Genomic DNA, 27,663 nt, shown 5'->3' on the forward strand with positions numbered 1-27,663 from the left:
CAGTGCCCGCCTCTCTTGGCCCTCCGGGGGCTGGTGTGGCCATGAGCACTGGAGACCCCACTCTGGGCTGCAGTGCCCGCCTCTCTTGGCCCTCCACATGCATGCCCCTGCCCCCCCACACACCCTCGCCCTATGTGGTGCCTGGAGGACACACACATGGCCCCAGGCTCTCCGTCTGTTTGCTCTGAGGCTTGACCACTGACCACAGGACTCCTTCCTCACACATCACTCTGTCGGCTTCACGTCTTGCAGGGCAGGCCGAATGTGTGCCAGCAAGGCAGGGGAAGCTTGAAGCCATACATTCCCAGCCTCACCCCTACATACAAAACCACTGGAAGTGGGCTTCAGGCAGTGTTTTGGGGAGACTGCCCCTCGCTCTACAGACCTGCCCAGCCGCCTCCAGACACAGCTCTGTGTGACAGGTGTGCACTGTTTATCTGCCTCATCCGCGTGTCTCTGCAATGTGCTCACTGCCACGATCCTAAGCAGCACAGGGCCACCCACGCCCAGCCCCAGCTCCAGGTGGGATCTGCTGGGCAGAGCTACAAGTTCCCAGAGGTGGCTCTGTGCCCGAGGTCCACCTCAGTGGTCCATTCGGTCATTCAGCGCCTGTTCAAGCAGGTGCCCCAGGGCTGCCTTTACTGCAGACTGCCTGCTCTTGCTGGAAGCCTGAGACGTGACCCCACTGCTGTGCTACATCCACTGTGGTGCCACCTTGCTGCCATGCCCCCCCACAGTGCCACATCCACTGCCGTGCTGCCCCTGCTGAGGTGCCACGCCACCTCAGTACTGGGGGTCCGGGGAGTCTGGCTGTGGGTTTCCAGACAACGCAGCTCCTTGTGATGCAGAGGAGGAGGATTTAGCCCAGATCATAAATCGTCTGCTGCAGGTTTACAAGCCGCCATTGATTGCCGCTGAGATAAAATTTAATCAAACAGTGTCATCCGGTGGGAAGGAGCTGGAGGCTCCCTGGCAGAGACGCCCAAGGCTCAGAGCAGAAATCCACCAGGCTCCAGCCCTGGAGGGCTGCATGCTTCCTGCACCTGCAGGTGAACCCTGTCAGAGCCGGGCCCACGGCCCAGCCCCCACCTCCATACTTCAGCCCAAGTCTAGCCTCTCCTCCCGAGGCCCAGTCCCCCCTCCAGAGCACAGCCTGCAGTCCAGCCTCCCCTCCAGAACACAGCTCCCAAGGTCCAGCCGCCCCTCCAGAGCTAGGCCCCTGGGTCCAGCCTTCCCTCCAGAAAGCAGCCCACAGTCCAGCCTCCCCCTTTCTGCCCCTGCATGCACCCGATCCTTTTCATTTCGCAGGAGCAGGATTGGAGTCATTATCAGTCTCCGACAGTTGCTCCAGCCTCTGCTATCTTGGCAGAACAAAAGACGATATTCAATTCTTTCTGCCTGGGCATCGCAGGGAGACAGGTGCTGAATCTTGGCAAGCCCCATTTAATATTGATCAAACGCACAGGCCCCTGGCTTGGCTTGCCGTGGACACACCAGCTCTGCGTCAGAAAGTCCATGCTGAAGAGCCCCCAGTGCTCACAGCTCCAAAATGATCCCTCTGATTACGGACTCCCCAGCACCAGCCAGTGAAGAGTCCAGAGCACATGCAAGGGGAAACACATGTGTGCAGTACTTCCACTTGGGGCTCTGGGGCGAGGCTTCCTCCTGACCAGCTCCTGGGTCTCTGCTTCCCACAGCAATCAATGGGCTTCTCTGAGGCCCTGTCCTGAGGTACATGTCTGGCATTGCTGGGGACTGCATGTACCTGGGAACCAAGTACTCAACAACAGTTTGTGAGGACAGCAGGCCTAGGGTTCCGCAGGGACAGCCACCCTTCTCTGATGTCCTCTCCGCCCCCGTCATAGAGCAGACAGGCTCTGAGCCCGCAGCATGCTGCTCCTGGATCCTCAGTCTGGGGACTGGGTGACCTTGACCACCCACTTCCCTTTGCTGGACTCAATTTTCTCAGCTGCTCAATGAAGGGACGGTGCAGGGTGACCCAGAGACTCCACCCGCCCCACATCTTATTATCTTAATTGTGTGGTATTGACCACGGGGGGTGGCAGGCCCTCTCCACACTGACGGCTGAGCCACAGCTTCAAGATTGTCTCTATTGGCCCCAGCGCACCCTCTCCGGCCTCCACACCCCTACCTCCTGAAGGTCAGCAGCAGGAAATGCACTGGGGAGTGCGTCCTATCCTCTGTGCTTCCAATGTGTTTTTCTAAGATGTTATTAAACAGGGAACAGAAGTTGGGCAAGCAGTGTGGAAGCCCAACGCAGTGCTGAATTCAACCAATCATCCGTGAGCAGGCAGTGCTTAGCCCCGCCTCCCTGCATCAACCAGAATCATGTCCTCGATTCTCCACCCACATTCTAAACCAGAATCGTGTCCACTGATTCTCTATCCACATCCTAAACCAGAATCGTGGCCCCCTGATTCTCCACCCACATCCTAGAACAGAATTGTGGCCCCTGATTATCCACATCCTAAGCCAGAATTGTGTCCCCTGATTGTCCATCCACATCCTGAACCAGAATCTTGTCCCTTCGTCCCCATGATTATCCACATCCTAAACTCTGGAGCCTGAGTTGCAGCTACATTGATTGGAAAAAGGTTCTTTATAAATGTAATCAAGTTAATTATTTAGAATTGAGCTCCCCTTGGACTGAGTGGGCTGGAAATCCTTGTAAGAGAGTACAGAAAGAGAGAGCTCTGAAGCCTGGGGAGATGACACACAGAAATGGAGGCAGAGACTAGGAAAATGCAGCCACAAGCCAAGAGAGCCTAGAGCCCCCAGGGATGAGAAGAGGCAGGAGGGAGCCGCTTCAATGAAGTGGCCCAGTGTGTATGCTCCTTGAGGCTCTGGCCTCCAGACCTGTGAAGGATGGTGTGTGTATGTGTGTGTATGTGTGTGTGTGCATGTGCACATACTCACGTGTGTTTATCACTTGGATCACAGCTCCACTTCTGGCTTTGTGTGTGTGTGTGTGTGTGTGTGTGTGTGTGTGTGTGTAATTGGACTTTCCTGCCCAGGCTAGCTTCAATCCATGATCCTCAGATCTCAGCACCTCCTGCGTAGTTCAGGGTTGCAGGTGTGGGCCGCCAGCAAAGGATGCCTTCCTGTTTTAAATTCCCCAGAGTGGTGATTTGTGGCCGTACCCTGGGACGTGAACATGGCCACCGGCCAGTCCTGATTTTGTGTATGTTCCCGACTTAGACACCAAAATGCTATTCCCTGGACTCCCATGAGACACACACCCCAGGGTGAGCAGTGAGCAGGGCACCTTCTGGAGGCCAGGACTTACCAGAGTACTGTGGCCCATAGAAGTGACCCAGCCTTCTCCTCCCCGGAATGACAGTGTCTGGGTTCGGAACCTCTGGGGCCGTGGCCAGGACCGGCCCCAGAGCTGTATGATGACACTCCTGGCTTTGGTTAGTAGAAAGCTCTGCCGGCCTGTCCGGAACTTCCGGGCATCTTCTGGCAAGTGGGTTGTGGGGACAGGAGGGGAGGGGAGGGGACGGGGACTGGACGAGGAGTGGAGGGGGAGGGAACCCAGAGGCACCAGGCAGTCAGGCGGGGCCAGCACTCCCAATGCCAGGGGACACTCCAGAAGGACGTGGTGTGGTTTCTGACACCAGTGAGTCCTGCCGTTGTTCTTGGAGACCGAGGCTGGGTGGAGACCACTGGAGGAGAGACTCGGGTGCCATGGTCCATCTGGGGGTGGTGACTTTACCTCACTGTCGTGACAGTTCAGGAGGGAACAGTGCCTGGGACCACATCACGAGCAGGCCGTGCCCCAGATGCTAACCGCCAGGACCTCAGGACACAGACATGTCTGCAGGTGAGGGTTTGCAAAGGTAACTGAATTAAAGCCATGTCTTTTGAGTGGGCCCAAACCCAACATGCCTGGAGACTTGGGAAGAAGAGGTCAGGATGCAGACCCACAGGAGATGCTGCGTGAGGGCGGGGAGAAGGCGGGGTCTACCATCAGGAGGGACCGGCCGGCACACGCCCTGACCTCGGTCTCCGGGGAGGTGGGACTCTGAGTGCCTGTGGGACTGGCGTTGGAATCCCCAGGGATTGTGAAACCAGGGGTAGCTGGCTTTTATCCAGCACACCTGTGAGCCCCCAAGACTGACTGGGGCACCGCTGAGCTGAATCTGTTTTTAACTTGTGATGCCACATGTTTCCCATTTGTCACAAAGACATCTCCAGCTTCCGTGAGGCTCAGCACCCCCTGTTGTGGGATTTGGGGGGAACGCTGAGCCTTGCTCACACACCGGCACTCAGGAGCCCTGCCTGGGCTCCCTCCTCACCACCTCCTGTGGTGCCCCTGTGGTGTGAGAGCCCTTCCTTCCCTGTCTCCACCCCCATCCACGGCTGCCATTTCTCCACACAGAAAGGTCCAGTCTGCTGTTGGATTCACTGTGCAATATTAGCATTCCTAGAGGAAACAAGCCCAAGCTACCATCTCAGAGTTGTGGTAGAAGGGGCAATGCCACCTTCTAACCGTTTTCCCCCCAAGAAGCCGCTGTGTGTCTCTGCTGGCCCGAGCACTTTCTTACTCCCCCCACCTGCCCATTCCCCTCAGAAAGAATTCATCAGAAGCCGTAGTAGGATTCCTGAGGACAAGCCTGCAAGCAGGCTCCGGGGAGCTATAAATAGTGGAAGGTGTTCCCGGAATTGCCGAGCCGTTTGCAATCAGACGCCGCTCACTCTGTGACACAGGGACCAGCGGCCCGGCTGAGCCCGCGGAAAGTGTCTTCTGTCAAGAGCCGCAAGCGCCCCACTTCTGGTGAGGAGCCGCTCAGCTATGCTTCAGGCTGCGCCAGCTCAAGCTCCGTGGACCAGGCACGTGGCGGGTGTGCCACGGAGCAGAGAGGCAGCGCGTGGCAGGATGCCCTCCAGAGACTGCCCACCCCGGACGGGCGCCGGCTCAGGCTGCACCGGGCTCAGGGGGCGCCTCGCAGGCTGTCGGGGAAGGACGCCGGCCCTCTGCGCCCAGGAGGCTCTGTGCAGACAACCCTGCCAGCACCCCAGAAGAGTTGCTCGTGGGGAGAGCAGGGTCAAACAGACTGTCACGTGTGGAGGTGAGAACACAGATGCGGGGCGGATGGCATGGAATCCCAGCATTGGGCCCCGCAGCCTGCGTGGCTGGAGGCCCCAAGGGGCGCTGGCCGCCACCAGCGGGACGGGGGTGGGCTGCTCTCACCCCTGCTTCTCCCTCGCTGTGGGTCTCTGGGGTCCCGCCTAACTCTCGGTCCCACAGGCTCCCTGCCACGCTGCTCTTCAGGTTGTCGGCATGCGGCGGTGGGGAAGCACTGCACGATAAATTTATCATGGCTGGCATTGTACTCGTTGGCTATGAAAAATCAGTGGTTGCCTGGTAACCAAACTGTCTCTCCGCTCCCAATCCTCCAAGGCTGTGGAGCCGGGGCCGGAGGCTTCTCCGGAGCCGCCGCGGCGCTGCTAAGCAAGGCTAAGACAGCGGGAGCTGGGGAGGAGTGCTGGACGTGGACGCGGACGCGCATGGTCTACGCGACTCCCACTCCCAGAAAAGCCGGCACCGCCCGGGCTGTGGCGTGCGGCTGGGCTCTGCCGCAGGACAGAGCGATTCCGCTGTGCAGGGAGCATGGCCACCGCGGAGGCCACGGAGGCCACGGAGGGGCCTCACAAGACCCTCCGCCCACCGCTGGTCCTCGCCCCACCGCACCGGCCGTGTTCCCCCAGTCCCATGCCCTGGAAGCTGACCCTTCACCCTGGGCGTCCCCCCGGGTCCCTGCTGGGCCGGCCTGGCCCCTCGGCAGAGAACGCCAGCCATCCCCCAGGCCCGTGGCACTGAGGTGGCCGTGGCTTCCAGAACTGTGGTCAAGAGGGAGAGGAGCCCTGCTGCTGCCCCTTCATTCACCGTTGACAACCCAGCCCGCCTGCCCCCTCACCCCTGCCCCCTCACCTCTACCCTCCGCTGCTCCCAGGCTCCCTCTTCTCCCCTTCCACATCTCCTTCCCCACGAGAAGATTCTGGCAGTCCCTTCAGATTCCCAGAACAGGGCCAACACAGAAAGAACCCTTGCATGGCAACTGTCCTTCAAACCTGAGTTAGAACTCCTTCAAATGCTTAATCAACAAATAATGCGCAGGCTTCTGCCTGCGTCTCGCTACTCAGGAGGCCGAAGTCAGAGGAGTAGAGTTCGAAGCCAGCCCAGACAGGACAGTCCATATGACTCTTACCTCCAATTAGCCACCAAAAAGCTGGACATGGAGCTGTGGCTCGAATGGTAGAGTGCTGGCTTTGAGCAAAAAATGCTCAGGGATAGCACCCAGGCCCCGAATTCAAGCCCAAAGCAGCACAAACAAGTAGCATGCACATCTCAAACTTTTGCCCATTACTCCCCATTTTTGTCTTTCTTACCCATTTTTGTAGAAAATAACTCACATAAAGCCAAGTTTTATCAAATAAAGCTATGTGAATCAATTAATGTGTAATGAAGGGATAGTTAGCAAACCTCGTCTCTGTGAAGTGGAAAAACATTGTTTGCCCCCGAGGTCTGTGATATGAGTCGGATGGGGTAAAGATCATGACCGGGAACCGGAGGTAGCCGTGGGAGCTGCCTGAGGTGCTGGAGATGGTGTAGCACGGAAACAAGATGGAGAACTCCAGGCCTGTAAGGTACGCGGTTACGGAGGGGAGACCTTTGCTGGTGCATATTTCATTCATTCATCCACTCACCTAACCATGCGTCCATTCACCCCTCCACTACCCCTCCCTTCCACCTCTCCACTCATCTTCCCATCCATCTGTCTATCCCAGTCCAGCTGTCTGTTCATCTGTACACTCAGTTATCTTTCCATCCATCCACCTATCTGCCTACCCACCCATTCATCCATTTAACCATCCAACCATGCTCCACCCATCCACCCATCCATTCACCCATCTATTCATCCGTTCATCCATCCATCCACCGTCCAGCCAGCCACCATCTACTCTCGGGCCTGTGTCCTGGCCCTCAGTGCTGGTATCTCCACCCTTCTGGGCCTCATCCGGCCCTGCCAGCCCCCAAGCTGACAGGGGAGCTCGTGTCATGGCTACCCCTCTCCAGGGAAACACTGAGCTACCCTATGATTACGACGATTAAACCAATTGCTGCCTGCAAGTGGCTGCATATCGGTGCATGTGCCACGGTGAGAATGCTTTATGCATCAGAGGATGGAAGGGTTGCTGAGGGGCTGTGACCATGCAGCCTTTACTAAGGTGGGCCTCTGGGGTCCCGCGTTCTTCTCCATGGGGTTTTCCTCAGTGTGTGGATCTATTGTGACTCGATGGCTCCTTGCCACACTCTAAGACCCAGCAGGCAGGAAGGCTTGGACACCCCCCCTGCCCCCGTGAGTCCCCACACGCAGGGCTGCAGCCCACACGAGACAGGAATGTGCACGGAGTCCCAGACCACGCCACCTCTCTACACGTCACCTGCTCCCAAGAAGGCATTCAGGAGAGGCACAGGTCCCTTTCTCTTTCATTGTGCTTCACTTTCTAGAAAATTCTCTTGTGCGTGAGGAACGTTTGCTTCTTCTTGGGCATAGTTTCCTCTCCTTTTTTTTTTTTTTAAAGCTTTCTTATAAACTCTGGAATGAAACAAACTCTTCTCCTGTAGGAAGCACCAGGGCAGAAACGATGCCAGCACCTGCCATGCGATCTCATTAATAAATTACTAGAATATTGTGGCGTCTTAAATGCTCGTCTGCTCCCAGGCATGTAGAAACAGCTGAGCTGATCTGGGCCGGCCGCCAAACGCCGCTCCCTGTCCCTGATGCGTATGGGTTGCGGGTGGGGGTGGGTGGGGGCTCAGGACCGGGGTCCTGGCCCCCCTGTGGTGGAAAAGTCATACATTGCTTTTGCTCTATCCAGGGATGTATTTGCAACTCATAATTTCTTTCTTAGAATAAACAAGGAAGCAGGGAAATGCAAGGCATTCTTCTGTGGGGCAATTAAAATTTGACATCTTAATGAAAAAAATAATCTATTTTAATGTAACACAGTAGTTTTGTACGTTTCCTTGAGCTGAGATAACTTGTCTTTATCCTTCAGGAAAAGTCCCAGGGATAGAGACAGGCGGCTGGCCTCTGGCGGCGTTCCTGTCGCTGTGACCCTTTGGCTGGAACGAAGCTTTCTGTCCGTGGGGAGATGGTGATGTCAGGACTGTGGGGCCAGACCCCAGCGCTGTGACCTCACCCAGCACAAGGCCAGCACCGTGGCAGACGGTATTTAATAAAGAACCAGAATAAGGCCAACAGGCTTCATTACCTCAACCAAGCTTGATTCTTAGATGACCGTGGGGCCTGCGAGGAAGCACAGGACATCTCCTCCCATGCCGAGGAACCAGGAGAAAGCCTGGTCCCTGTCTTATCTCTGGCCTCTGCCCGACACCCGGCTGCCATCCTCACACGCAGCAGGATAGAGGAAGGCGTGGCCAACACCAGCCACGAAACCAGACTCCTTCGTATTTCCACACGGCACCAAGCAGGGCGGCCAGCCTCCAGGCGTCTGTCAGGATCAAAGGGCCCGAGGGAGCAGGGCTGTACGGCTCTCACCGTCCACGACCTGAGTCCCCCACCCCGCCCCACAGCTCACGCCGTCCTTCCCTCCCTCTGCTGCCCCATTTCTTCTTCTCTGGCTTCTTCTTGCACCTTCCATCCCCACACCGGAGCCTGGCACGCCACTCCCCCAAGAGAATGAGCAGCTCCCTGGGCTTTCAGAGAGGACTTGGCTGCCGCTGCTCTGCCCAGGAAGCTTCCTGGCATTTGGTCTATGATGCCCGGCGTGACAGGAGCGAGGATGACCTGCCCATCTTCCTCCGGGCCTCCAGGCTGCTCTGCGTTTTTATGCCCAGAGGCCTCGTGTGTGTGTGTGTGTGTGTGTGTGTGTGTGTGTGTGTGTCCAAGCCTGCTCATACCCACGGCAGCAGTGCCAACTGAGAACAGACCGGACTGAGCTTCTTTCTGCCCATCCAGAACCTTCCCTCTGATTCCTCTTCAATTTCAGGAGTCCTAAGGCTCTGGATATATTTTAAGCTCTTGGTTCTTTATCTCAGTTGTGGGTTTTTTTGTTTTGTTTTTGTTTTTTGGCATTCCCACCAGGAATGCTTGGCTTTATTTATTTTTATTTATTTATTTATTTATTTTTTGTCGGTCATGGGCCTTGAACTCTGGGCCTGGGCGCTGTCCCTCAGCTCTTCAGCTCAAGGCGAGCGCTCTACCACTTGAGCTACAGTGCCACTTCCGGTTTTCTAGTGACTTATTGGAGATAGGAGTCTCACGGTCTTTCCTGCCCGGGCTGGCTTTGAACCACGATTCTCAGATCTCAGCCTCCTGAGTAGCTAGGATTACAGGCGTGAGCCACCGGAGCCCGGCTTTGGCTTTATTTATTGATCATGAGAAGAGTATAGAAAAATAATTCAGGGGTGTGAGGAAGGTAGTGAGGAGTGTAGTCTGAGGAGCCCCCAAAAACTGTTCCCCAACCAACACCAGCAGCCAAAGTCTGTGAAAGCTACTCTACAAACATTAAGCAAATGAGGATGCATTTACTCATACTACCTCGAAGCACTGGGAGGAGCAGGAAGAGCCTGTGGCCAGGAAGACCCCAACCCTCAGCCCTCTTCCCTGATCGGCTTGACAACAGCTCCACTGCTGATATCTGTGGTCCAAGAGATGGGATTTTTACTGCTGATATCTGTGGTCCAAGAGATGGGATTTGGGCCCCCAGGCCCCAGCTCCCACATACCACAAAGAGAAGTGCAGGACACCTGCTTTTCTGTGTCCTCCTGCCTAGAGTACAGCAACTAAATTCTTGAAAATATATGACCACACGTTGGGGGTTCCCTCTCCTCTTACATCCAGTCCCCACTCAGATTAGAAACTGAGTGCCGGGGCCTTGGTCAAGCACCGAGGGTTGAAGCTTTACGTAGGAGCCAAGAAGAATGACTCGGACAACACTGTAGTCATGCACCAGACATGACACCCACGAGGTAAGACGGTCCACGCGAAAACAAACCACCAAGCTCTCCCCAAAGGAACTAACTCCATTTGCAACACAGTGCCTGAATCTAAAGGTGCTCTGGGAAATGAAGATGTTCGTCAGCACTGTATCCCATTGTTCTGTGGGGCCAATAAGTTAAACATAGGCCAGATAGTGACTAAGGAGAACCTAGAAAAGACACAGCTAAGAGAAGTCATGCTGCGGTCAGAATGTGCCTTGAAGACTGATGAAAAACTGGGCCATCACGAGTTTATCATATCAGATGACAGAACAGTCAGAAATCAATGAAGAGGTTTTTAGCTTAATATACAGATCAAGAATGGGGTGAAAAATCAGTCCAACAGAGCAATTACCCTGAGCTGCACCTGCCGAGTAATGACATCAGAAATCTCACACTGTGTGGAAACAAATTCCAGGAAAACAGTTGAGCTGTAGCAGACACACGTGCACGCACACACACACACACACACACACACACAAACACACACCACATATGGGTACCAATATATGACCATAGTCAGCACAGGAAAGAAAACTGTGAGATTAAAAAAAAATTAGTTATATATTACAGACTGTGATAGACAATTTGTTCCAGGAAAGTTAGAATGAACTTGTGACTTAGAAACTATGTAATCACTTAATCACAATCAAAAAAAAAAAAAGAACTTCGGGGAAGGGAGGGAGGGAGGGGATGGTAGGGGGAAAACAAAAAAAAAAAGAAAAAAAGAAAAAAAAAATTAGTGAGAACATGGTAAGGTTTGTGGAAAACAATTAACCTACACATTCAAGACGTTCCACAAAGCCTACGCAGGATAAAAACAATTTTACAGACAAGTCAGAGTCATAACATTTACCAAAAGACAAATGCCAAGATGGAAGCCACTGAGAAAACAATGACTTGTGGTGGTATTCTCCATGAGAAGCACATGACCCTTAAGAGAAAGACGGGCCCAGTCAGCACACTCGAATTATGAAAGGAAAATAAGGGCTAGCCAAGAATGTCACAGGCAGGAAATCTGTCCTTAAAATTCTATTACAAGTTCTAGTTCTTCACATACAGCACTTGGACCTGACAAATACAAGAGCTTAGTGCAGCCCTATTACAACAACTAAAACACAGCACGGGTGCAAACAAGTGTCCACAACCAAAGGCCACCCAGCACTTGCATTTTGCAAGCCAGAGAATCCTGGAAGTTTGGTACACAGCAGCCCACAGGCCTTTCATCACAGACCTTAGAACTAGGAAATGTTATGCTATTTTCACCTCTTTTCTTTTCAGAAAAGAAAAGAAGTACCAAGAAATGAAAATCTAGGCTTAGATGTCTTTACTAATTAACTCTACCAAATACTTAGGAAAAAATCCTTTATAGACTTTCGAAAGTAGGACAGGGGAACCCTCCCAATCATTCCATGAACTCTCTACTGCCTTAGTTCCAAAACCAGGGAGACATAACAAAGAAAACACAACTCCAATGTCACTCACAAAATCAACAAACATCCCCAACAGAACACTCAGAGCCGGACTCAGCCTGACGTGAGCAGGGTGACACTTCTGGGGAAGACTGCATCTCCCCAGGAGCTCACCGCTGCCGTACCACCCCACCTCTGTGGGTGTAACATGATCCACCATATCCACAGAACAGATAATAAACAGACCGCCTCATCATAGGAAGAACAGTCTATAACAGTACTCAACACTGTCTCGGGATAAAAGAAAAAGCATCACAAATATCACATCAAACCAGGAATAAAGGAAACTTCTCCAACCCAATAAACGGAAGCAAAAATAAATACAGCTAAAATAATACTTAATGTTTTCTCTATAATCAGGAGTAAGACAAGATTAAATGTTCTATTTGCCTATGTTATGACCTTGTATGCAAACATTCCTAAGAAATGTACAGCAACTATTCAGACTGAAAGGTGAATTAAGGAATGTCCTGGAATTAAAGTCAATATAAAAACTATTGTATTTCTATACAACGATACTGAAAAATCCCATATTTGTTTTTTAAATTTCATACATAACAGTATCAAAAAGGATAAAATTTAATAAGCGAAATTCAAATGTTACTCCGAAAATTCTAAAATGCTGTTGAAAACTGAAAAACGCTGCTGAATATTGAAAGTAGATGGAAACAAATGGAAGGGCTTCTTATGTTCATGTATCTTGAAAACTAATATTGTTAAGATGAAAGTAATCCCCAAATTAATATATTCAATGTGATACTTAGTTAAAAAAAAACCATCTGACTCTTTGTAACAATGTATAAACAAGTCCTAAAATTCATATGGAAACCCAAAGGATTGAGGATAGACGAAGCAATTCTGAACAAGGGGAACAAAGAGAGCTCATTCTGTTCAATTTTAAAAACTTACTTCCAGCCTTCAGTAGTGGAGGCAGCGTGTGCTGATGGGTGTGCGCAGTGTGATGCTGGGTAAGGAAAGGTCTGCAGGTCGGGCAGCAGAGCGGCGGGTACAGGAGCAATCGTGACCCGTGACCCATGTCTCTGCCGGTGGAGACAGCCTTCTCCAGCCTGGAACATGGAAGTTCATGGTGCAGCCCCCCCCCCCGCCCCATCGCACACACAGGACTTACTCAAAGTGGTAGAAAGAGCTAGATGCCCAAACGCTGAAAACACTGAAAGACCAAGGCATACATTTTCACGGCTTACACTCAGGTCACTCTTAAACAGTGGCACCAGGGGCTGGGAAGATGGCTCAGTGGTAGAGTGCGTGCCTTGCATGCCTGAGGCCCTGGGTTCGATTCCTCAGCACCACATAAGCAAAAAGAAAAAAGCCGGAAGTGGCGCTGTGTGTGGCTCAAGTGGTAGAGTGCTAGCCTTGAGCTGAAGAGCTGAGGGACAGCGCCCAGGCCCAGAGTTCAGGCTCCACAACCGGATCCAAAAAAAAAAAAAAAAACAGTGGCACCAACAGCACAAGTGATCACGAGGTACAGGAGCAGACGGTTGATATGTCCAGAATTAAAACTCACGCTTCAAATGACGCCACCCAGAAAAGGCAAACTGCAGAATAATGGATTCGGGATTGTTTTTTAAAAAATGGATTTAAGGGGTTTCATTAATTGCTTATCTAATAAGGGACTTGTACTCATATTGTTAAAAGAACTCTAGAAAAAAATATGTTAAGTCAAGTTAAGTCAGGCTCAGAGAGACAAAGGATACAAGGGTACATGTTTTCTATCTTATGTGCAACTAAATTATAAACATATAAAACATACATAAGGCTGCACACACACACACACACCCCACACACCACAAACACACACACACACACACACACACGCACACACGCACACACGCACACACGCACTCCAATGGTGTAAGTCCTTTAAACAACTAACTTACAGTTCAATAAACTGAACACCAGAAAGCTGAAGCATATTTTGTCTGAGGGCTGAGGTGGGGGGAGGCCGCGGAGGGATGATGGATAGAGAGAGGAGGCTGGTGGGGGCATTCATAGTATGTGGTGCACATGGAGCCAGGTATCATGAGGGGACAGGGTGGCGGGTGTGGGGAGATGCAGGGGGGTCAGAAGGGATGGCATTAATCAAGATGCATTGTCCTCATACGCTGACACCGAACCCCCTTCATAAACTACTTGAAGAGAATTTAAAACTGGAAAAGGAGCCCCTAGACCCCTAAGATAAGGATGCCCGACTTAAAAATGCACAATTTGTGTAAACATCTCTCTGTAGAAAAAATGCAAGTGCCCAGAAGGCATACAAGATGCATCTGGAATCAGAGCCGAGGTAAGCTGCCATCTCACAGCCATCTGATGGCTGCAACAAAAATGCAGAGCAGAGCCGTTGCTGGTGAGGCTGCTGAGAAACTGGATCCACCGTGCTGTGGGTAAGGATGCAAAAGGCGGCAGCGGCTCAGAGCTCGCTCTGCTGGTTCCTCGGACTGCTCAACACAGAGATGCATGGTGAGCCAGCAGCCTTACCCTCACGTACGTAATCAAGAGAAATGAACACTTTCCAGGAGTGTCCATAGCAGCTTTATTTATAAAAAGTGGACACAGTCACAGAAGGCTCTCATATGCATGCATCGAAAAATGGATAAATAAAATGCGATTTACTTATGTGAGGGAATATTCTGACATCGTCAGCTATAAGTACAACAAAGTTCTGCTGCAGGAGAAAACAGGCATCCACCTGCCACACTCACCCTGCCTGACAGAGGCCGGTCAGAAAAGACAGTAACTGCTGTGGTCTATCGGCCTGAAATGCCCAGGGTGGGCAGGATGTTCACATTTGGCTGCCTGGGGTTTGGCATTCAGGCAGAATGGGCAGTAACTGCCGGTGGGCATGAAGTGTTTTGGTATAAATTGGGAGTGGTAATGATTTCCTGTCTGTGCGACGACACTGAACATCTCTGACCGTTAGGGCTTCAGCGGGTAAAAGGCATGGTCGTGAGTCAATAACACTGTTATTTAAAAGATTGCAAGATTAATATTTTTCTCCGCTGAACTGTTCATTGTCTAAGGGCAGCGGAGTAAGGATCGGAGCTGTGTGTCAGCTGCACGTCCAGGGCTGGGGCGCAGGCTCGGGAGCGGTGTGGGCTCAGAGCTATGTGTCAGCTGCACTTCCAGGGCTGGAGGCGCAAGCTTGGGAGCGGAGTAAGGATCGGAGCTGTGTGTCAGCTGCACTTCCAGGGCTGAGGCGCAGGCTCGGGAGCGGTGTAAGGATCAGAGCTGTGTGTCAGCTGCACGTCCAGGGCTGAGGCGCAGGCTCGGGAGCAGTGTAGGGATCAGAGCTGTGTGTCAGCTGTACTTCCAGGGCTGGAGGCGCAGGCTCGGGAGCAGTGTAGGGATCAGAGCTGTGTGTCAGCTGTACTTCCAGGGCTGGAGGCGCAGGCTCAGGAGCGGTGTAGGGATTGGAGTTGTGTGTCAGCTGCACATCCAGGGCTGGGGTGCAGGCTTGGGAGCGGAGTAAGGATCAGAGCTGTGTGTCAGCTGCACTTCCAGGGCTGGGGTGCAGGCTTGGGAGCGGAGTAAGGATCAGAGCTGTGTGTCAGCTGCACTTCCAGGGCTGAGGCGCAGGCTCAGGAGCGGTGTAAGGATCAGAGCTGTGTGTCAGCTGCACGTCCAGGGCTGGGGTGCAGGCTCGGGAGCGGTGTAGGGATCGGAGTTGTGTGTCAGCTGCACGTCCAGGGCTGGGGTGCAGGCTCGGGAGCGGTGTAGGGATCGGAGTTGTGTGTCAGCTGCACGTCCAGGGCTGGGGTGCAGGCTCGGGAGCGGCGTAGGGATCAGAGCTGTGTGTCAGCTGCACGTCCAGGGCTGGAGGCGCAGGCTCGGGAGCTGTGTGGGCTCAGGCCCACCTTGATACACGTGTCAGCACATTCGAAAGGTTCCCAGGGCACGGATGGCAGCTGGCTGACTCCGGGGAATCTGGGTCCTGCACTGCGAGCTGACCCTGCCGGACACTGCCTGTGGTGTCTGCCTTTGTGGTGGCTGTAGGGCACCCTGCCCCCGAGTCCCTATCCCCCATTCCCCTCTAGTCTGAGTAAGCAGATCCCCACTGTCTACCCATCTGACAGGATAGTCTCTCTCTCCTTCCTCCCATCCTCTCTTCCTTGTTTCCCTCTTCCCTTATTTCTTGCATCCTTCCCATCTCTTTCTTCCTTCTGTCTTTATTTCCTCTTTTCCTCCCTTCCTCCCTCCCTTCCTCCTTCCCCTTCTTTCCTTCTTCCTTCCATACAAAGCCATGCATAATTAATATTCATCCCGATGCATCTGTATAAGATAGTGTCGCTGCCTCTTAGCTCCCCTGTGATCCACAGTAGCAAAACATCCCAAAGACATGCCCTGGCTATGTGCCGGTGGCTCACACCTGTCATCCTAGCTACTCAGGAGGCTGAGATCTGAGCATTGCGGTTTAAAGTCAGTCTGGGACAAGAAAGTCCATGAGAACTCTTATCTCTAATTAACCACCAGAAAACTGGAAGTGGTGCTGTGGCTCAAGCGGTAGAGCGCTCGCCTTGAGCTGAAGAGCTGAGGGACAGCGCCCAGGCCCAGAGTTCAGGTCCCATGTCCAACAAAAAAAAAAAAAACAAGCAAGGCACTGGCTTGTAATCCTAGCTACTCAGGAGGCTGAGATCTGAGGATTATTGTTCAAAGCCAGCATGGGCAGGAAAGTCTGTGAGACTCTCATCTCCAATTAACCACCAGACAACTGGAAGTGGTGCTGTGGCTCAAGTGACAGAGTGCTTGCCTTGAGACAAAGAGCTGAGGGATGGGCTGGGAAGGTGGCTCAGTGGTAGAGCGCTTGCCTTGCATGCCTGAGGCCCTGGGTTCGATTCCTCAGCAAAAAGAAAAAAGCTGGAAGTGGTGCTGTGGCTCAAGCGGTAGAGCGCTCACCTTGAGCTGAAGAGCTGAGGGACAGCGCCCAGGCCCAGAGTTCAAGACCCACAGCCAACAAAAATTAATTAATGAATTAATTAAAAGAGACACTGAGATCAGAAGGGCAGCCAGCTCCGGGGAACGTGCAGCCACCCAGCTGCTGAGTGAGAAGAGCTACCGGCCACAGGCCTCAGATCCCACAGGGGTCGGCTTGACCTTGGGGAGACCGGGGAACAGGTTCTCATGGTCCCTTACACAGCATCCACCAGGTGAAGAGCGGAAGGGGGTTTGATTGTCAGCTCCCCACACCACCGCTGGCTGCAGCTCTCCGGCCCGGCACCCGCACATTGCCGAGTCACCGGGCCGTCTCTGCCAGGTGTTGTGGGTGGCGCTGCTGCAGCTGCAGACTGACTGGCAGAGCCAGGGCTCTCAGGGCTGGGCCAGGAGGCTGGTATCAGTCCTGGGCCACCCTGCCACATCCGCCCCAGCGGGCCACGCCCACCGCACGGCTGCAGCTGCACTGCGTCTGTGCCCCAAGCCAGGGGGTCTCCCCGCAGAGCGTTTGAGGTGTGCCGTGCGTGGGGTGTGCCGTGGAAGCCACGGGCCCTCCCCTCTAGGTGAGAAGCTCTTGCCGCCCCTGCTGGCCACAGCGGAGGATGCTGCAGCGGCGGCCAGAGCCCACCAGGAAGAGCGCGCACAACTAGAGCAGGAGGACTCGGGTACGCAGAGGACTGGAGCACAGGGGGCCCGGAAGCAGCCAGAACGGGACCGAGAGACCCTCTTGTCTGGATCCCAGTTGGGAGATCCTCGAGTGGGGTACTTGTGTAGTGACGGACATTGCGGGGAGAGGAGCCCCCAGTCTGGGCGGACACCCTTAGACCCTTCTCCTTTCCGGCCTTTGTTTCTTCCTCCTCAGTGTGAGCACTTACTGGTTAGGTGGGCTCCCACTCTCTTCTGCCACAGCCCTGGCCTGGGGCATCCTGACCTGGGGGACATTGGGAGCTATGTCACCCCAGGAGGCCTGGAATGAGGCCAGAAGACCCAGAAATGCAGCAGAGGGGGAGGGGAGAGAGGGCATGTGTGGGAATTTTCCCTAGAGCCCAGAACAACCAGCACCCGGCTGTGGACAGCTCCACACAGGGCTGGGAAGGACACCTGAAGAGGAGGCTGAGCTGAGGTACCTCTGCCTGGCCCCCACCAGGAGTGGGCTCCCCGCAAGCGCTCCCGCTCGGCCTTACCGTCACACCTTCTTAAAATATATTTTTTAAATACTGCTCATTTCCACGACCCATGGGCTAACATGTTGTTTCCTTTGAAGCCCCAATTTCCATGCTAAAATGAAGCGTAATAAGTAGCAATAAAATTGGCTCATCCTGCATTTGTTTTTCCCAGCAAGCAGCAATCAATTACCTGAGAGGTGTCCGCGTCGCTGCGGCTAAATGGTGACCCAGCAAGGTGCAATTGGCGAAGTGTCACTTTTATTCATGGCCTCCAGTCTGAGAATGGGCCTGTCTGCATTTTAATTATCGGAAAGCACTTACCGTCCTGGCTTTAATGAATTGTATAAAACTTAAACACGTGCAATTATATGTTTTATAAATAAAAAGCAGCGGGCATGGTTTGAGGGAGCTGCGACCACCAGCAGAGCTGTGTATTTTGTCACACCTGTATGTGCACACATGCACGGACATGCGCACACACACACACACACACACACACACACACACTCACAAATGACCTTCCCCCTGGAGACCTCCCCTTTTCCTGGCTTTGGTCTCCTCCCTCCTTTGCAATGTTCACATTTAATTACTGGGCAGGCTCGGGCTGTCTTCTGCACAGCTCTGAGCACTGTGGCTCCCTGGTTTGGGGGGCACGGGTGTAGTTCACAGCCAGGCTCTGCCCTGACCGCCGTGAGGGGCTGTGATGCCCCATCCAGGGCAGGCCCAGAGCCCCTCCACGGCTCTCTTCACCTGTTGGACTCCTTCAGGGACCAGCTGTGCCTCTGGGCATGGAGCACACAGCCTTGCTGCTCCGTGGCGCTGGGACCCCCGTGGCTCCTTCTTGCTGCTTGTGGGTTCCCAGGCATCACCACCACATGGCTAGGCTGACAACTCTGATTATGTGGCTCACAATGTTATCCACCAAGAAAGACTGTCTTTCTTATCCAACTTTGTTGTCGCCCCATCCTTCCATTTACCAACACCGTCGTGAAAGCCCAGCTCTGCCTGTCCTCTACGTGTTAAGAGCAGCCTCCTCCACAAAGCCAGCCCCCACGTAGAGGCTCTGGCTGAGGGAAGGTCCCTGGCCCACAGTTATGGGAACCCTCCTCGTTGAAGGGGCCAGCCCCCTAGGGGGAAGACAGCAGCCGTGGGGCCCACCCTCGGGTGCCCAGTGTCCACGGGGGTCATGCAGGGCATGAGATGGGGAGCTGGTCAGGACGGAGGGCCTGGGCCCTGGAAAAACCCGCCCTGCTGTGGTCCTTGTGCAGTCTCTGGAGTCCTGACCTCCATGGGAAGAAGCCAAGGACAGACCAGCTCAGCACTGCGGGCTTCCCTCTGTTTGGAAATGTCTCCTAGGGCTTCCAACATGTGGTTTCCACAGCCCCCAGCCATACCCCAGTCACCTCTGGCTCCCCCCAGGGGGCGGGCAGGGAAGGCCCTCACAGTGAGGCCTCCTTCTCCACCCTGAGCAGGTCCCCAACGGGCCAGCCCTGCAGGTGTGCTTACTCGGGGAAGCCCTCAGCATCGAATTCCCATCCTGTGCCGTGCCAGCTCACGTGCTTCTACTGCAAGAGAAAGCATTTCCTCAAAAGCATGTTAAATAAAAGGTGAAGCAATGCTTGAGTCAGAGTGGTTAATTGTCTCTTCCTAACGAGCAGCTGACCTCCGGGGCTTGGCTGGCTGGGAACTCATTACCCACCTCGGTTTGACTACAAGGCTGGGGACAGCATGGCCCTGTGAACAGTCACCCAGACCCAGAGCCTGACAAGCAGGGCCAGGCCTCCTCCTCTCCAGAGGCTGAGCTGGAGGGGATGGGCTGCGGCCCCCCACTCCTGCTGGCAGGAAAGCCAGAGGGGCTAGAGGCCCGGAGGGCGTCAACCGGGACAAAGGTGGCCTTGACCGGTCAGCCCTGCAGAGAAGAGGTGCCCTCGTGGTGGAAGCTCTGTGCCACGCTGGCTCTGACTCACAGACATCTCCCGGCCCCAGCGGCTGTGGGGAGCCAAGGCACCACCAGGGCGGAGGCTCTGAGGCCAGCCAAGCTCTCAGCGGTGACCACACCAGGCAAAGCTAACTTGTGCTCACCCTGGAAGGATCTGCAGGAGAGACACAGGGAGACAGAGAGACAGAGAGGCAGAGATGCGTTTCCTCCAGGTAGAGAGCCCAGGGTACACTGCTTCACCGCTGTCAGAGAACCATCCCTAGCTCAGGAGTGGGGCCTGCGTTACAAGCTCATCACAGGGCACCAGGCCCCGGGATTCCTGAGCAGACACCAAGCTGTGCGGACCAGCTTCTCCCAGGACACCCCAAAGGGAGCCACCTCCATGTGGTTCTTGGGACTGGAAGGTTCTCTGGAGTCCTGGATAAAAGTTGGCCCACAACCCACAGTCCCTAGATTACAGGCCGTCCCCTGTGTGCTCAGAAACCTGCAGTCCTGGACAGCCCTGCAACCGGGGAGGCGGGAGACCTGGAGAAGACCCCGGTGAGACAGTGGCTGGGTGCCTGCCGCTGTCCCGCTGCAGATGAGGGTGACAGCTGGCAGCTCCTCCCTCCCAGACAGGCAGAGCCACAGGAGAACCCCTGATGGCTTCCTCCCCGAGGAGGGGGTCAGCAGGCAGGGCCGGGCCCCCCCCGGAATGTGAGGTGTGAGGTGCCGGGAGCAGCAAGCACTCTCAGACTCAGCCCCAGGGTGCGACCCCGGCTGAGCTCATCACGGAGCCCTGGGCAGGGGGGCTTTGCCCCTGCTCAGCCTGACACCCACCCTGCCCGGCATCCCCTGGGGAGAGCGGTGAGGGCTGTGAAGGGAGGAGGAGCAGAGACTGGGGAAATTCTCCAGCCACAGAGACTCTTAAGGCTGACAACACCTAGGGGCAGACACATCCTGTCCATGCAGAGCTGAGGCCCAGATTCTGCCTGGGCCGCACAGATGAGGCTGTGGAGCCGCTAGTGTGCCCAAGCCAGGGCCTGGAACGCTGTGATCCGGATCCGGGCCAGCTCCATCCCTGGGCCATTCGCTGGCGGACGGAGGGGAAGTCAGAGAGACAATGCACCCTGGCTGCAGGAGGTGACCGGGAAACCGCCAGCGAGAGGAGCCTGAGAGTGGCTCCAAGGCACGGGTGTGCGCGGGGCCGGGCTCCAGTGTGAGCCCAGCCTGTGAGAGTGAGCAGGTCTGGGGAATCCTGTCTCCCAGCAGCCCCGGGCAGGGACCCACCAAAGCCATCCCGCACCCAGCTTTGACGTAGAACGTTGGCTTTGCTTTTCCTGTTTTATGGGGCTAGTGATAACAGACACAGAGCGTGACCCCCTCTCCTTCACTCACCCCGAGGTCCTCACGATCGCATGCCCCGGCACCTCCAGGGCAAAGACCAGCTTTGACATGCAGCGCAGAAGATGTGTGCCTTGGGACAGCAGAGGCCCGGGGCAAGGCCTGGACACAGGGTTCCGGCGTCCTTCCCTCCTCTACACATCTCCTCAGGGATGAAGCCCCTGACCCGGGCTCTTCACCCTTTGCAAAAATAAGGCAAAGGAAGGGAGCGGAGGGCTGAGGGACGGCGGAGCCCCTCCCTACCATCCAATTTACTGAATGCAAAATCAGCTCCTTGCGGCGCTCTCCGTGCGGCGGGCGGATGGGCGGGCGGATGGGCGGATGCCGCCACCTCGTGTTAGATAGACCATTAGATGCCCATTCCTCCTCATACGTGAGGGTTGCTGATCATTCGTTAATATGAACCCAAGTGGAATGAAATGCGTTCCAGCGCCGCCTCACCAGTGCGTTGTCGGCCGCCGCGTCTCTCATTGAACACCGCTGCCCTGGCAGGGCAGGGTCAGCGAGCCTCAGGCTCTGGCACTGGCAGCTTTTATTTCAGGGCTTCACGCTTTCCAGTGGCCCAGGAGCCTCCTAGAACTCCTGGCTGGGAGTCTATTCAGTCATTAGTAAGCACTTAGCTCCAGGGAACTCCCTGGTCCATCTAGTGGGGAGGACAGAGATCTTCAAAGCTGAGCTAGGCAGAGGAGAGCAGAGGAGAGCATGGAGAGAGGCCAGGCCGAGCTCCAGGGACCAGGCCGAGCTCCGGGGGCCAGGCGGCGGCCTCTGCCCTCTGGAAACACAGCACAAAGCCCTGCCGGGGGTCAGCTGGGCCGGCGGGTGCAGGGAACGGGATGGCCTAGGGGAAAGAATGGCAAGAGCAGAGCGGGCCCTGCGCCCCAGCACCCACAGGAGGAGTGCGTGCCAGCCGGCCACCACCGCAGCAGATGCCTGAGCCACTTACAGTTGCTGAGACTCCGGTCTGTGACCAGTGGGCCCTATGACTTTCCACCCGCACATCATGGCAGACGCAAAGACAATCCCCTACACCTTCAGCCCAGGAGTGGGGGAGGGAGGAGGCCGCTGTGGCCCCACAGCCCCCTTCCAGGGCCACTCTTCATCCATGCTTCATTTCCATGCTCTGCCCCCGCATCCCTCCTCCCCCCCCCGCCCCCTGCCCTGGCCTCCTGTGCTCTGGCCTCCCATGTCCTGGCCTCCTGTGCCCCGGCCTCCCATGCCTGGGCCTTCTGGGCTGGCCCCCATCTGCCACTACCCCCTGGTCCCCATCCTCGGGCCACCAGGCATGAGGGCGAGGTGGGAAGGAAGGTCCTGGCCTGCTCTGGCCTCCACTTCCTGTCTGCAGTGAACCCCTTTGAGCATCTGCCTAGGCCAGACTCCTGCTGTGGGAAGTCCTGGGCCACTTCACAAGCTTCACGCCTGCCAGGTCTCTACGCGCCAGGGCTAATGTGCATTGCAACGGCTTGGGGAGTAAGCCAGAAACATGGACGGCTCTCCACTCACGACCTCTGCCCTTCCCGTGTGGTGTGGCAGAAGCCCCGCCTCCACCTTTGTGTTCCACTCCTTCCCAGAGAACCTCGCCTGGCACTGTCTCTGCGGAGGTGCTGGCTATGGAGGACAGCCCTGCCGAGAGCACAAGGCGAAGCCACGATGCTCCGTGGGCACAGGGGGGACTGCAGAGCCTGTGTGGGCAAGGATGCAGACATTCGAGGTATTGTTCACTAGGACTGCTTGACGGTTCACAAACCCATCATCCCCCCAGATCCGATGCACAGGCCTGGTGTCTGAGCAATGTTCCTTCCGTGGTCCTCACAGCCCTACTGAGACTCCCCTGTGGAGCCGCTGTGCTGGGTCCCCGGTGATTGGGATGACAGGACAGCCCCGTGAGGACCCCCTGGGCCTGGGCCACCAGATGCCTATCCTGGGTGGGAGGTTAAAGAGACATTTACAGGACCCAGGAGAGGAGACTGCGCCAAAGACCAGCTCACCAGCAATGGTGCCGTGTGCTCCCGGCCTAGCCAGCAAAGGGCAAACCATCCCTGCAAATGAGCCAGCATCGATATGTGCTGTGCACCCAAGGCACGTTGTGCACAGACCCAATGAGTGGCCCAAGAACAAAGCTCAGCGAGCAAAACAAAGCCTCACCTTTCTGTCCCTGCCCCGGGTCCTGTGTCTTGCCTGCTGGTGCCTTGTTCAGAGAGCCAAACCTCACAGCTCTCCGTGAATATTCACTGGCATTTCCCAGGGTCTGAGTAGTCGCTGCGGGTCACAATTCTTCCCAAATACGTTCATTTAATGCACCAGCCAATGTGAGCGCTGAGGAACATGAAACCAGAAACGGTTCCGACCACAGAATTACCACAAACAATGCCGACTTCCACAGCAGCACCAGCGCCAGAGAGCTCAGACAGAAACAGTGTGGATGGAGAAGGAAATAAACCTCGCAGAACCATGTTGTCCCTTGGCCACCAGCTGACCGGGGAAGTTGTCCACATCCAGCACCATGATTTCCCCAGGCTTCAGGGTACAAAGTGGCCTTGCTTCACGGAAGCCACCTCTGTCCCCTCTGCCCGCCGCCCCACAGACCCCAGGCCCCAGTCAGGACCTGGCCCTCAACAGCATCTTGATGGATGTCACCCTCCCAGCGACCTCCCCCAGCTCCCAAGCCAGCCCTTCCTCATGCTTCTGTAAGAAGTGCATTGAATTCATGCCTGATTCTCCTCACGCCTCTCCTCATTCCGTCCCACTTCACCCCACTCCTCTCAAGGACCCACTTCCTGATGTTGGTTTTGTTGAACGGTTTGCTATCTGGCCCGCTTCTTTCTTTCATCCCTTGGCTCTGTCCTGTCTCCTGCGCTCATTGTGGCTGCCCTGGTCCTCACACAGGCCTGGAGGCTAGCCCCAGACACAGGCACCAAGCGGCCTCACAGCCCACTGGGCACCTCGGTTAGAAAAAGGCTTCCAGGTCTTTCTGATCGCGCAGTCACCTGATGACAGGTGTTTGGGAAGCCTCGGGTTCTGGTGGCAGCGGGTGCCCAGGTGGCTGGAGGTGCTCCAATGTTCTTGAGAACTGAAGTGGGCGGGCGGCACCCGGGGCTCTGTGTCCAGGGCTGGTGTCACAGAGCCCATCTCTCCGTGAGCCTCTGTCCTCAGATCATTGGAGCCAGAGAGAAGCGGAGAGGTGTGTGGAGAGCCGAGGCACGGGCTGCGGCTGCGGCTGCTGAGCCCGGGCTGAGCGGAAAGGCGTTGCTGTGAGTGGGGACCTGGGCCGCAGCTCACATCTGCCCCTGCGAGGGGAAACGGAAAGAAAGGCACAGACTGACCAGGGCCACACAGGCTGAGCCATGGAACCGCCCAGACCACGAGGCCGAGTCACGCTGAAGGAGCTGCGGTGACCAGGGCAGTCTTGCAGCTCGGAGGCCCCCACCCCCCACGCCCCGGGCCGATGACCAATGGAGAAGCGATGCCATTGGCCCCATGTGTTATGAGAAGCCTCGCCGGGGGTCTGGCAAGTGCCGGGCCGTGGACAGCGTGACCCAGGTAGGGCCCAGCAACCGGGAGTGGCGTGGCGTGGCGTGGCAGCCCATTAGCCGGGCAATGCCCGATTGTAACTCACAGGAGCAAGGCCCGCCTTCAGGACCAGTGCCTCCATGAACCCAACCCAAGTGCTCAGCCTGGCATTACCACCAGGCCCTCCAAACGCCCCGCCCCGGCGCTCCATACGGTTCCCAGGCCCTGTGATGAATCACTCGCCCGCCGAGCCGTGGCTGAGATCAAGAATGGCTCATGGGAACACCACAGATGACCGCAAACCCAGTCACTGCGCAGCTTGACGGTGCACCAGAAGGAGGTAGAGAGGAAGCCCAGCCCGCGTGGTGGGAGCGAGAACCTGGGTGGGAGGGGGCGGGTGGTCGGAGTGGATGGAAGAGCCCACCAGGAGCCGGGATGGGAGCCGGTGCTGCCTGTCAGGAAGTCGGGGACAGGTCTGCTTCCTGTGGCCCAGATGCCCTCCCCATAGCCTGCCCCTCGGGGGGACATCGGGAGCTCCGCATTCCTCCTGTCTCCTCACACCCGCTGAGCACTCATCCAGAAGCACTGAGGTCTGGGTCCACAGATGACAGCCACGCCCCAGGCTGGCAGTCCCAAAGCCATGACCCGGCCCCACCCTGAGGTCCACTCCTGCCTGACCGGAGCTTCCGCAGGAGCTGCTGCACTTCCATTTCCCTGGGTAGCAGGGCCAGCGTGCACCCAGCCATCGTCCAAGGCCGGTCATCAGAACCTCAGCGCCCATACAGTTTGCTGTCTTGGAGTCGCCGGGGCCTGGCGGGTGCTGCCGGCCCTGTTCTCAGGCAGCCCGTGTGCCGGCTGGGTCCAGGGCTTCCCAGGTGTGGGCCTGGCGGCTGGGTCCGGGGCTTCCCAGGTGTGGGCCTATGACTTCATCGTCTGATGCCACTGGGAAAGCGTGTGATTGGAGGGCAGGCTCTTAGGACACCATCAAAACAGAAAGCAGAGAGGAGAGGGCACAGGAGACCCCTCCTAGACCCTCAGGTCACGTCCATGTCCTCCTGACTGAGCTATGAGGTGCCCAGATGCAGAGTCACTATCGCCCCGTCTCTCCTTTCTGGAGAGAAGAGCGTTTGCATCTCTAGGCTGCTTGGAGCCGCCTTCCCCTCCCATCCCCAGACCTCCGTTCCTCTTCCAAGCTGGTAAAGTATGTTTCCCTCCTCTGAGCAGCCGTTCCACACAGCTGAGCCTCCCGCGCTGCAGTCCTGAGTTTTATGGACTCCTATTTCACAACTGTAAGGGCCACTAGGAGCAGACCAGGCGGGGAGTGCTGAAGGCAATCCATTTCTCAGAAATTAATTAAGTTCTCTGGGTGTTTTTCAGGCGCTCAACTTTGTGATGCAGTCTCTGTAATTGGCACCATTCAGGATTTTACAATGGAGAACTCTGAGCGTTTTACTACACACAAGAAGAATAGTTCGGCCAGGAGGAATTCCAGCAGGAATTCCAGGACAAACTCAGATACCTCCAGACAAAAGGACTTCCTCCTTTTTCTTTTTTGGCTGAAACTTTACAGTGTAATTAAAGTACTTTAAGTGTGGGAGACCTTCTGGTGAATGGAGGGAACATTTTGTGCGGGAGGAAGTTCCCTCCGGCTTCCCCTCCCCCGGCGACCTGACCCAGACCCAGGCTGAAGCGGCCACCGCCTCGTTCTGGTGGCCATGGATCCCTGCTTGTCAAACAGGTCTTCCTGGCCTCTCTGGGACCCCTGGTCCCCAAAGCCCTAGAAGAGTTGATTTTCCACTGGGGCTGGAGGTGGGCAGCTTGATGAAAGAGATGATTCGTCAGGTGAGGAGTGGAGGCAAGGGCCCCAGATCGTGTCCCCAAATTAGACATTTTTTAGGAAGATGATAATGGACACCAACGGTCTGTGAGAAATCGAGGCCTCCGCTCCGGTCACTTCTGCGTTGGTCCCAAAATAGCTGCCCATTGGTGATGGCTTCTGCATTAACGTTCCCATCTCAATTCAATTACATCGCCGCGTATTTCTGGGCCGCTGGCTTAGCATGTGAGACTATAATTTTTAAATGATCCCCACCTCACATTCCATATTTAGGATAAAAATCAAGTAAGAAGTAATGAATGCCACCGTTTCTCCATGACCGGAGCGTGTAAGGCATTTGGTCTTTTAAATTCTTTATTGAGGCCAGGGAGAAGGCCGAGGGGAGGGCGGGCTTAGCAAATTACCAGGCAAACCCAGCCCCTAGCCACGTCTGCCCGGTCTGTGAGGCAGAATGGCGCTGTCCTGCCTGTGGCCATGCACCGATGCTCAAAATGCATCTTCAGTTTGGAAGGTCTTTTAAAGCACTTCACAATTTACCGACGACTGTAAATCAGAGCATTACGTCAATCACGTAATGAAGATGGCGCAGCTCACTTTTGTGATGCAGATGAGCTTATTTCCCGTCATTTGTGTGTGGTAAGCAGAACCTGTGCTTTTGAAATGAGTAAAAGTCCTGTAGTTAGGACATGGGCTCCAAACCCATCCCCGGGTAATTCGTATCTGCAGCGTCCCCGGGTGCTAGGGAAGGCAGCTGAGCGGCCACTCTGGGGTGGCTGTGGGAGGCAGCACTGGGGTCACCTTCCACCAGCAGGACCAGAGCGGTGATCACACAGGTGTCCAAGGCCAGCTTGTCCACTAGGGGACATCATGGGTAACTCGACTAGGCCTCCTAGGAGCCTGGTAGGCAGCAGGCAGGGCCACCGCACCAGGGTGGGCCCAGGGAGCACGTGAATGTCTTAAACCTCATAGGCCAGGAGTTTCTCAGGAAGCCCAGGAAGAGAGTGACACTGGCTTCATCTGGAAAAGCCCGTTCCATATCTGACTCCCCAGCCTGCCCTGCCCACAGGCCGCATCCTCTCGGCTGCCAGGCTGTGGGCAGGGACACAGCTTGTACAGCCAACAGCTCAGCTAAACAGCTTCCCTGTGCACCCACCCCAGCCTTCCACCCACCCTGAGGGCCCTGGTGACCTCACAGGCCTTCCCGGGGCTCAGTGCCTGACCAGGGACCCCGCGTCTGTTCTAGGCATCTAATGTACAGAACATCAAGGAGTGGATGGCCATGAACTCTAAGTCTTCAGGGAATTCTGTCCTCAAACAAGATGGGAGGAGGATGAGGATGAGCAGCAAGAGGAGGAGGAGAAGGAGGAGGAGGAGGAGGA

This window comes from Dipodomys ordii, unplaced genomic scaffold, assembly GCF_000151885.1.
Source record: "Dipodomys ordii isolate 6190 unplaced genomic scaffold, Dord_2.0 Scaffold87, whole genome shotgun sequence".
Lineage (NCBI taxonomy): Eukaryota > Metazoa > Chordata > Mammalia > Rodentia > Heteromyidae > Dipodomys > Dipodomys ordii.